General features: G+C 38.7%; 1 long non-coding RNA gene across 1 annotated transcript; it reads left to right on the top strand.

Annotated features, from left to right (window-relative positions):
• The first annotated feature begins 5,230 nt into the window (after positions 1-5,230).
• On the top strand, positions 5,231-7,349 carry LOC136008812 (uncharacterized). The gene is made up of 4 exons (XR_010610248.1): positions 5,231-5,281; positions 5,956-6,072; positions 6,704-6,930; positions 7,279-7,349. It is a non-coding gene; the product is annotated as an uncharacterized LOC136008812 (long non-coding RNA).
• Positions 7,350-11,470: the final 4,121 nt, after the last annotated feature.

Genomic DNA, 11,470 nt, shown 5'->3' with positions numbered 1-11,470 from the left:
AAGGCTCATCTTCAGTACTGCAAGACCATTTCCAAAGTGCTTTGCTTTCTTATTTGTACCAGTCTTCCTTCAGGAAGATCAGAAAGAGCATGTAAATCTAAACTGACTTCATTTTTATATCTAAACAATGTAAATGGTATATTAAACATATATATATGCTTGGCAGATTATTCTGAAGGTGAAACCAATTGTTTAGATTATTAATTATGAATATAGTGTTGCATTTTCTTTTCTATTAACATAATAATTTAATTAACATAATAATTAATTATGTTAAATAATATAATTTTCTCTCCTGAAGTGTCTTTTGTTACAAAAAATAAGATTTTGGATGGAGAAAACTAATCTATAGAGGATGATGCTTCCTCTATTTTTTTTTTATGTCAGTCCAGTACAATAGGGTGAATCAGAGGGTTGGTGTGAGATTTATTCCTAAAACTCTTTGAAAAGTGGTTTTGCATCATTTCTTACAAAAACTTAAGAATGACTTCTCTGCTGCCAATGTGTGTGTTGCTTTCTTAAATTTTGGATTGTTAAACTGTCTGGTGAATTATATAAAAAAATGAACAAGAAGCACTGTTAGTATATTCTTTAGATTATCCAATACAGATTATTGTTCGCTTAGTGTTTGACCTGTAAATAGAAATTTTCTCATTTGTATGCTAATCACATATATAAGAACAAGAGAGGACTTGCAAGTGGAACTCATCATCACCTTGAAGTGCTTCAAAGTTATATGAGTCATCAAAACAGTACCATTAAAGTGGTAAGCATCATAGCCTTCATATAACAATATGTAAATAATTAGAGGAAACGCATCTGTAATGCATTATGAACAAATGTGTTCTGGATATTGGTCTAATAACATACTGTCGTGGTTTAAACCGATCCACACAGCTCGTCCACTCACCCCCCCCACCCCCCCCACCCCCACCCTCCCAACTCCCGGAGGGATGGGGAGGAGAATCAGGAGAATGTAACTCCCACGGGTTGAGGTAAGAACAGCCCAGTAACTAAGGTATAACACAAATCACTGCTGCTACCACCAATGATAATATTGATAAGAGAAAATAACAAGAGACTACGATACCACTGCCAAATGAGTTCGACACCCCCCCCCCCCCCCCCAAGAGTGACCGTGCCTTTCCAGGTAACTCCCAGTTACCTCTCTGGGCATGACGTGCTGTGGTATGGAATACCTCTTTGGCTAGTTTGGGTCAGGTGTCCTGTCTCTGCTTCCTCCCAGCCTCCCCTTGTCCCCAGCAGAGCATGAGACTCACAAAGTCCTTGGCCAGAATAAACATTACTTAACAACAATTAAAAACAATCGGTGTTATCAGCTCTCTGCCCAGGCTGGAAGTCAAAACACACAGAGCTTGCACCAGTTACTAAGAAGGAGCAAAACAGCTCCTGGTAAACCCAGGACACATACACATACATTAATTTATTTAATATGTTGAGATATGGCATGCTGTACATACTGCTAAAGTGAAGGACAACTTTTTAAAGCATTTTTAATTTGTATTTTTTTCTGTGTGAACTCAAGCATTCCTGCATTTTTGTCTTCAATAAAAATATTGAATTTGGCCTTTATTGATTAAGTCACTGGAATTGGTTGCCCAGGGAGGTTGTGAGTGCTCCATCCCTGGCGGTGTTCAAGGCTAGGTTGGATGAAGCCTTGTGTGGGATGGTTTAGTGTGAGGTGTCCCTGCCTATGGCAGGGGTGTTGGAACTAGATGATCTTGAGGTCCTTTCCAACCCTAACTATTCTATGATTCTATGATTATATTTATGTGAAGAGAAGTAAGTCTTAAAGTAGCCCAATTGATATAGGTGAAAAAGTTTTTTATCTAGATACTCAACGCCTTTTGGTTAACACGCATGGGTGCTGTCCATTCAATTAATGTACTTCAGTATAGACTTAAAAAAAAATTGGAAAAGTTTTATAATTGCTGAGGTTGCTGGAAGAAAAGATATATATATTCATGAAGTGGGCACTCTAGTTTGATGTTTTGCATAATACAAGCCCTAGAACATCACCAAAAGACAGCTCTGCTTAGAGAAAAATGCTGACTATATTCCTTAATAGGAAAGTAGAAAATATTGATTTCATAGTAAAATTATATATGCAGGCTTATTTAAGATTGAATCATGTTTAATTCATAGCTGTTTCTAGTTATTTTTCAGGGTTTGTGCAGTTAAATATTACTGAAAAATACAGTTTTGCAGAGTCAAACTTACAACTTGTGATATGATAGGGTTAGATAGTGTTGAAATATATAGGTAGTTCCTTGACGTGCATCCCATTTGTGGTTTATGATTAGCAGATAGATATAGTTTTCCAGAGTCCTCAGAGAGTGTTTAGCAATGCTAATGGATGTTTATCATCTTTTTTTGAAGCAAGATAATTGTAAAATTTTGAATTTCAGATTTCTTTGACATACAACTTGTGTTGGGTTCTCTTTTTTTTTTTTTTTTTTGTGAAAAGAAAAGAAGACTTTATTTTGATAATCATAAAGACAGAAAATCCCTAGTATTAGGATGGAAATTCTACATAACAGGCATTTAGGAGAGAGCAGCTTCTGTTCAAGTGCTTCCATGGATGAAGGTCAATAAAGAGGGAAGGGAGGTGGGAAGAGAAACAGGTTTAAGCATCATGTCATATATGGGAAAATGACATAGAAGATAAATTGGTCAGTTCAAAGTTACTGAAGGAAAGTTCAATATAGCCAAGAAGTAAATCACGTCTGGTCTCAAGTCCTATTATACGTTCTTAACCACAAGACTAGTCTTCCTTCTTCAATTGCAAATTAATAATAACATTCTGAAATTATAATTTCACTCAGGTTTGTTTCCTGTTGTGCTGGCTGGTGGTTTTCCATGTATCTGGTATCTTACCTCTGATTTTTCATTAATTGGTTGGCATTTGATTAGCCACTAGCCTCCTGAACAACAGGGAATTTTGTATTTGAGCAAGCTGAGGTGAGAATTGAGTCCAATATAAGTCATTTGAGTGCAGCTGAGCTGGAGATTCAAGGTGTTAAGTACTTACTGAAGACTGTTCTTATAAATCAGGTCAGTATGTCTACATACAACTGTGTAATCTGAATTAATACACTTGTGCATGTTATGTATTTTAATAGAGGTGGACAAAGGAGGTACAGTAAAGAACTAAGTGACTCAGTGAAAACCTAATACCAATGGGATAAAAATATCTGCATATTTACCTACAGTGTAGCTAGACTTCTGTTTTTTCTCTTTGCACATTTGCCTACCCTGAATACAAAAATGGAGAAATGAGGTAATGTGGGACATTTGGTTTGTTGCTGTGCTTCCACTTCTGTTCAGCAACTATAATCTTGTTGCTTTCCCTCAGCCAAAATAGAGTTGTGGACGCCTTTTACAACAAAATAAGCTTGATAAATGCTGTCCTGTTCCCTAAGGAAAGATTTATTTTTTATTTTTTTTTTCTCTTTATATATAGTGGAGCAATTGCTCCAGCTCACTTCTGGCTAGTGTTGAAAAGGGCTTATTACTGCCTGTCTTTTTTTATGTTTTGCACCCTCTGCAGTGCCCTTTTACCACCTGAAATTTACTGCATGGCAGAAGAACACAGATCCTGTAGATGTGAAACACAGAGTTTGCAATATTTTGGAATCAAAATACTTTAGCACAAAAGCTTCCTGTCTTTCTAGCATTATATGAATCAGAAGGGTCCATAAATTTGTAAAGCAAGTCATTAGCTTAAATGTCATATGTGCTGTACTTGTCATGCAAATTTAAAACCTGATTTACAGGCTTAAAATGTTATCAATTGAGCTAGAGTATTATGTAATACCTGAAGTAACTGCTCACCCTGCATTATTCAGAAGCACCTATTTATTAAAGAAAAACAAATTGAGCTCAATTTTTTTTTGTGTGTTAAATTTAAAAAGGGGGGCAAACTGACAACTAACCAACCATAGCTTGTAAAAATGATTTGTTACTGTAACAGGGAAGAGAGAGAAAGAAAGAAAAGAGGAGGGGTGAGAGGTAAACATTGTACTGTGCAGATTGGTTGTGCTTTATTCTGGAGCAAACTTGTCCAAATGAATTATAAATGTGGTAGCTCAATAATAAATGGAGAGCAGGAGGGTACAAGCAATAAAATTAGGTGAATGCCTAGAGTGCTCTGTATTTCTGTTAAGTGGGGGGTGTAATGTGGTAATAGAAATCCTTTACTTGCATACCCTGTTTTAATGAACATTGCTTTGTTATACCGCTGTAGTGAATGTTTCTCATTTCCAAGAAGATAACAGGGTATGTCACTATGGGAAAAAGATATAGTCGTTAAGCTGCAAAGTTGCTAGCATGCCATTCTTGATATATACATAAACACACGCATACATATATATGTATGCTAAGCATAAAATGATTAAAATGTTTCTGAACCCATAAATACAACTCCATTTTTTCAATACTCATGTCATCTATTGCAGAGAAATTATGTTTAATTTGAATGAGACTGTGAATTTTGCAAAATGAGGAGGTAATAGTATTTTCTTAAACTTATGGCATTACTTTTTGTATTGTGCATTTCAGGAATAGCTTCTTCATAATTAAAGTGTCAAAAAGCCACATTTGAATCAAGAATGATGAAATTAATTCAGGATTATTTGCTAAAGAATAATAACTTTAAACTTTCTCTCTTTAAACAGAATTCTTTAGGGCTCTCTCATCAGTTGTCCAGGGTCAAAATGAACTTTTCTCTTACAATATTTCCTGTATTTCCATGTGCTTTTCAAATTATATGCATTTCCTGAATCAATTATTGGACACTGTTGTGACACTGTTTTGTATTAATATTGGTAAATATTTTTTAAAACTTCACTGAGTCAGTAAGCAGATGTGACAAGTTACACCTCCGGTACAAAGGATATATTCAGCGGAAGTCCAAATTTTTACAGTAACTTGGAGACTTCCAGGAATCCAAGTTGAGAAATGTGAATGTGCCAGCATGTCAAACTTGACTCCACAGTATTTGGCTTATTAGTTTACTGCTGAGCACAGGATGGTACCTCTGGCCTTGATTCAGTAGTTTTTAAATAAATGGATAAGTGCTCTGCTGAATCAGGGCCAGATTAGTGCAGTGTCTATACAGGGCATGTTGGGTGAAAGAAAATGTTGACCACAGGGGTTTGACTTCTTTTTCCTTGTAGGGGCATAAATCTGAAATAAATCAGGAGAATTATGTGCATCCAAAAACGAGAGCAAGAAAGACGACCTGAAGTCTTACCTAAAAGTAACGTTGTGTGTTTAGAACAATAGTGCTTGTTCTGTGAGATGGAAAAGATTTGCTGGATCTTCATTTTTTTTCTGGCTTTTTGTTTTTTCTTAATTACTCACTAGGGTCATATATAATAAGAGTGGGATTTGCTGCACCTTAATGGCCATCTGAAAACTGTCTAGTCTGAGCTTCTTTATGTGGAAAGAGACAAGCTCTCTCTAGGAGCTGATTTATCCCATCCTAGGGTATATGTGGTGAACTGACCCCAGAGATGCCACTGCATGGAGGAAGCCTAGCGAACTGCCTCTGATCAGACAGAGGTTAGGTGAGGCGAAGATTACACTACCTGACTAAATATATATATATTATAAGCTTATTACATAGGTGACTGTTTTGTCTCCTGCCCAGCAGAATTAAGACATGAAATGAAGAAATTAAGTTTATGATATACCTCTGTGCCTGCCTGAAGCAGGTGTCTGAATGTGAGCCAAATAGCCAGCCCTTAGATCCAACTTAATTTTGGAGGATGGCTGCCGTAGAAAAAGCTCCCAGTGTTCCTCACATTGACCTAGTTTTCAGGGTTGTCTAGTGACTCTGTGCTAATGTGACCCAGTATTTCTTTGCTGTTCACTGCCTGGTGCGTTTAGATGCTTTCCTTTTTGTTTACCACTGATGTCTATATTTGCCAGGTACCTAAACCTGCAAAAGGCTGAGTCCCACCTGGGAGGTATGGGCTATTCTCTTTACTCGTCTAGCAGGACTCAGGCTGCCCCATTTCTCCAAAGATTAGACTGGATAAGAGACAGGTAACTGTAAACAGCATTGTAGCTGGTTTTAAGGTTGTATCCCAGCAAAGGTCAAGCATAATAGTGCAGTGAAAATAAAGCTTTTTGAGTCATTTATTCCTTTAAGAAGGTTTGTATCATCCATGCAGCTGCAAAGCCATAATGCTTTCATTAAAAGTCACATCTGTGCTGAATTAAAACAGGAGCCTTTTCCATCCAAGGAGTATTTGTCAGGTTGAAAGTTTTTCTCTTAGCTCCTGAAGCTTTTTTCCAAAATCCAAGGGCTAAGACAGAGAGCAGACCTTGTCACGAGCTGGTACTGAGGTTTAAATACATTCCAGCTATGTTATTCACCGTCTGGCTTCAATTTGGAGGTACATCTCCCTTGTGTTCACTTTATTGACCTACATATGACTGGCTCTTTTGTTTAATGTGGAAATGAAAAAATAGATGCTGGGCCCAAGAAAAGTAGTCTGAAAACATATTTTTCCAGATTTTCTGTTCCTTGTGGCACATTAACCACTTGCATGGAAAATTTGGTGGATAAAATATCTTTTAAAATGTTTTTTTGAGAGTAGGCATTTCTAGCTTTGTGTGAAAAGATTTAAGTAATCATGAAACCTTAGTCCTCTCTTCTCCCTTTACTTTTGAGGCCATTTACCAATTTCTACCAAACTTGACCAATGAAAATCAAATAGAACAAGATAACCAAAACTGATATCTCCACTGAGAGTGCACCTGGAGCATGAGCATAACACCTGTGTGTCGTGTAGCTGCCCAGCAGAATAACAGATGTATATTCCTCAACAAATTGCTGGATGCCTATTTCACAAAAAAAAAAAAAACCACCACATGAGCTACTTCTGGTTTCTCTCTCTGGTAGGTATGGGACCTAGAAATAAGTGGGAGGATTTGAACAAGTAACTGGAGGTATTATGGGAAGATCTGTGGTGGATCTGAGTGTGACTGTGGCTTGCTGGGCATGTATGTTTGGGACAGAAGGTTTTGCTACTTCTGCTGCTCACAGGCCAGCTGACGCAGAAAATGCTTTCTTCAAAAGGGTGGAAAGCTTCAATATATGTATTTGTTAACAGTCTCTTCAGGATGGCCACTTCAATTAGAAAAAGTCTGTATGACAACCTTAAGTGGAGAGCCCAATGGGGATGGGTTTCTAAAGCACTGCAAATCATCTTCATTAGTTTAATGAATTTTTTTATTTGAATACAGGAACAGCAAAGCTGTAAGAAGCAACTAGGAAGAAAAGGATGGGTGTGCCTTTACAAACACAAGTGGTAAGAAAAAGTGCAGTAGGACCAGAAGGGTAAGCTGCTGTTCATACCACTGTGCTGCCCAGGAATCTCTGGTATTATCCAGGACTCCTTGCGCTAAACTTTGTATGACTGAGAAGAAAAGTCCTTGCCTTCAAGGGTCTTAGCCTACTTTTTCTGCATAAAAGAAACAATCTTCCACAATTATTTAGGCTTTTAACACCTAACATACTAATATATTTGTATAAATCATCTATCTGTCTATCTATCTATCTATCTATCTATCTATTGATCTATCTATCCATCCGTCCATCCGTCCATCTGTCCATGTGTATATATAAAAAATCTGAGTGGTTCTTCAATTCTTTAAAAAAGAGCAACAAAAAAGAGACCAGTTTATTTTTTAGAAGCAATAGCATTTCAACTAATTTTTTCCCTTCTACTCTCTGACATCCCACATTACTGATACCAAGGTCTTCTCCAGTTACAGAGTTATAATCTCTTATTTTTCCCAGTAAGGACTGTCATCTCAGAGGGAAAGTCTTACCAAAGTTTCCTCCAGGTTTTTGGCTGAGATGCTTCATGAGGGAAATATTTTGTTTGAAGAAGGTATTTGGATGTATTACAAACAGTGCAAACAGCTTCCCTCCACTGCAGAGGAGAAGGGGAAACCACCTCCAACTCTTTTTTTCATGAGAAGTGGCAGATTTTCAGGATGTGTTTAACAGCTCTTTGCTGGATCTCATATCCTGGGGAGAAGTTCTGGCTCTGCAGAAGCTCACATCAATGCTCCTGCCAGGTCCTGAAAAGCAGAGCAGAGACAGGACTTGTGGGAGCACGGAGAGGCTCATTTCTTCCTTGGTGCTCTGGAGTGGGGTTTTGGGGGGGTTCTCTCTGCAGCCTGCATCATGCCAGGTCTCTGAGATCATACAGCCGCAGCTCTCCCTTCCTCTGTGTTATGGAATAAATATCTTGTTTCCATTACAAATTATAAATGGAAATAAATTTGAGGAAAATACCCCTGAACATAAACTTTGATTTAGGTGTTCCCTCAGGGTTGATTGCTTAACCTTCTCCTTCCTGCAATTACTTAAAGGGAAAAGAGGGTGGAGATAAATGTGAAGGAAAGTAGTATTTTTCTAAGCAAAACCAAGGGAATTGAAAAACGTGTTGTTAAAAGAGACTTTCTGACACAGTCCAAGCTGTCTGCAATCCTGAACTTTCCCTTACATTATAAGGTTTCAGTGCCCCATATAGCTCAGGAGCAGTAGAAGAGATAGACAGACTTTGCCTGTGTTTTCTCCAATAGATATTCTTCGGGCAATGGTAGCAATCAGTATTGAAGCACACTTTGATATTTCCAGGTTCCGGCAACTGACAGTTTTTGAATTTCATTGTCAGGTGCAAACTCTAAAAGAGGATGAAGGGATTCCGTTATTGCAGGGCTGCAATATTGTTTGGAACCCTCTCTCTCTGGAGCATGACTGGGATTTTGTTCCTTGTTCCTCTCAAATTAAAGGAAAGAGGGTTTTGGTGCTCTTTCCCTCTACCTGAATTTTGCCAGCTAAGAACAGGCACATAGAAAATTAATGTAACATGAGTTAAATATTCTGACATCTGTAAACTCCTAGCAGTGGAAATCTGTATGCTGAAAAGCTATTAACTCAGTGTCTCTCTTACCTTAATGTTAATTGGTTTATTTTAATTTTCAGTATATTGTGCATTTTGTGCCTCTTGACCAAGGAATAAGTCATTATTTACTTAACAAGAAAAGTATTTTGTTTATGGCCATCTTTCTCCTTGTGCTTCTTATCACACAAGAGGTGGGGTGGTGGGGCAGGGGTGCCACTATAACCATTACTTCTCTGAAGATAAAATGCAGATGATCTGCTGAAACTATTCATCATTACTCGTTGCCTTGACTGATTAGCCATTGAAAATAGATGCAGAGTGGATGCTACTGTCTAGTGCAACATTAGATGATGGAATAAATTGTATTGGTGAAGACTTCTGTGAAATATCTTCCTCTCAGGCCAGTTTAATATGAGGAAAGCACTAGTGAAAAGCTCCATGCAGCTCTCCTTGTGGGTGTTCAAAAAATAAGTCATTTCCCTATTTACACCCCTGGAAGGGACATGTCCGAGAAAGTCGAGTGCATGCGTGTGGGATTAGATATATCTTTATGTGTCTGTGGGACCACAAGTTCAGTGCCTAAAGGATCTGGAAGGTATAGATAGGGTATGCTGGCAGCCCTGGGGACAGGGACATACTGAGGCTGGGCCAGGACGTGGATATGCAGGCGAGCCTGGCTCAGTAGGGCCCATGGCTGGGCCAGTAGCACTGTGGGGAGCTATAGAACAGCCCTGCTGCAATGTCACTGGGGCAAGGAGTCATGTTTCTGGGGGACTGAAATGGGGTCCTGGGGTGTGGGTAGGATGAGAGGAACCCCAGGGGTGGATGGACATGGACAGTAAAGTTCATTAGTGCCCAGGACACTGGCAGTGTTCTGGTTAGGTAGCCAGGTGTTCAAGCAGAAAGTTCTATGAGCTTGAACCCTGATTTTCCTTTATGTGGGGATGTTGGTTCAGGTCTCTTTCCTCCGTAAAGTCACCAACTTCTAGATGGAACTTCATATACCTGAGACCACTGGTTGTCAGTTAAAACAGGTTGAAACTTACTTGGCAACAGAGGTGGACAGGTGCTTCTGGGACGGAGGTTAGTCGCCTTTAGCTGATGATAGTGCTTGGGCAGGATTTATGAGATTGCTATTTTGAACAAAGGCATCTAGACTTATCTGGCTGATAGCTTTGAGGTTCGACTCCGGCTGCAAAAACACTTGGCTTTCAAAATAGTACATGTTTTCCCCGTATCTCCATGTACAGGCACAGATTCCTCTCCTCGCAAAGAAATGCAATGATTCATCCACTTGCTTTGCAGTTCTCCTTAGCTGTCACCTTGTAAAAATGGCCCTTGCTGTTTGTATGTATGTTGGATAGCTGTGTCGCGTGACCACGGTTTACGTTTCTAGGCAGTACTCAGGACACAGAGAGGTGATGTTCTCTGTACCTTTCCATATCTATAGGCTGTACTTTACCACTATTTTTCACTTAGGAATGCTTTTGACCCATTTATTTTCCCTTGTGATGAATTCTTATCTCAAATTAATGCATAACTAACAGTTTCCAGCAGCCTGCTTTAAAATAAAAAAAACAACCTTGCAACAAAGTAACTGCAATAATAATAATAAAAAACCCTCTTCTTACTAGGTTGCAATCTCAAACCAATCCACTTCGACTGCGGCCGTGGCAAATTGCTGTCTGAAAATGACTGCCCTATTCATCTGTTAATATTGTTAGAAAGAAAGCTACAACTGAACCTATCAGTGTAACTAAATTAGAGCAGGTTCACATAAGGCAGGCACACATAAAAATGTATTTATGAAACAGATGTATCCCTCAACAGGAAAATGACAGCAATTCTGATAAAATGCTTTTATTATTTACTTTCAACAAGTACCTATAGCTGCAGCTTGACTATTGTTGAATCATTTCAATAACCTTGTTATAGGGCTGGCAATAAAAGGAAAAGCACTTCAGCGCAGTGAAATGGCCTAGCTTCTGACATGTTCAGTGGCATGTCAGTGATATGGTGACATTATTTTAAGCTGTCGGAACAAACAGCAGCATTGTTTATCCAGGCAGTGAACTGCTTCCATGCACATCGATTGCATGGAGGGCAGCCCTGCTGGTAGGAGTCTATGGCCGCTATGCAGGGGAAGCCTTGGTTCTGCTGGGTACGGCAGTTGCACTCAGGAATCTTATGGATAAACACAGCAGTGTGAAGGGTTAAGCTTGGAATTTAGAAAGGAATTTTGGCCTTAAACTGAGTAGAGTGCAATTATCTCAAGACTTCTGCTCATTATATACCGTAAAGTTTACGTTCTGCTTACAAGTTCCTCTAAAACCAGTGCCCAGAACCTCTCCTGTTTCAAACCTAAAGATTCTGGACATGGATTGTGGACATTTTGAAAACTGGTGCAAAAGGAAATGGGTAGTTAACATTTTTGTATACACTGTCTTTCCAGGTTTCCATAGATTTCAGAAGAGCTATGAGATGATAATTAACTGTATGCACAAAACATTGCAGTTGGC

The sequence above is a fragment of the Lathamus discolor genome, chromosome 2, assembly GCF_037157495.1.
Source record: "Lathamus discolor isolate bLatDis1 chromosome 2, bLatDis1.hap1, whole genome shotgun sequence".
In the NCBI taxonomy this organism is placed as follows: Eukaryota; Metazoa; Chordata; class Aves; order Psittaciformes; family Psittacidae; genus Lathamus; species Lathamus discolor.
The sequence above is the reverse complement of the archived record's forward strand: the minus strand, read 5'-3'. Positions and strand labels throughout refer to the sequence as shown.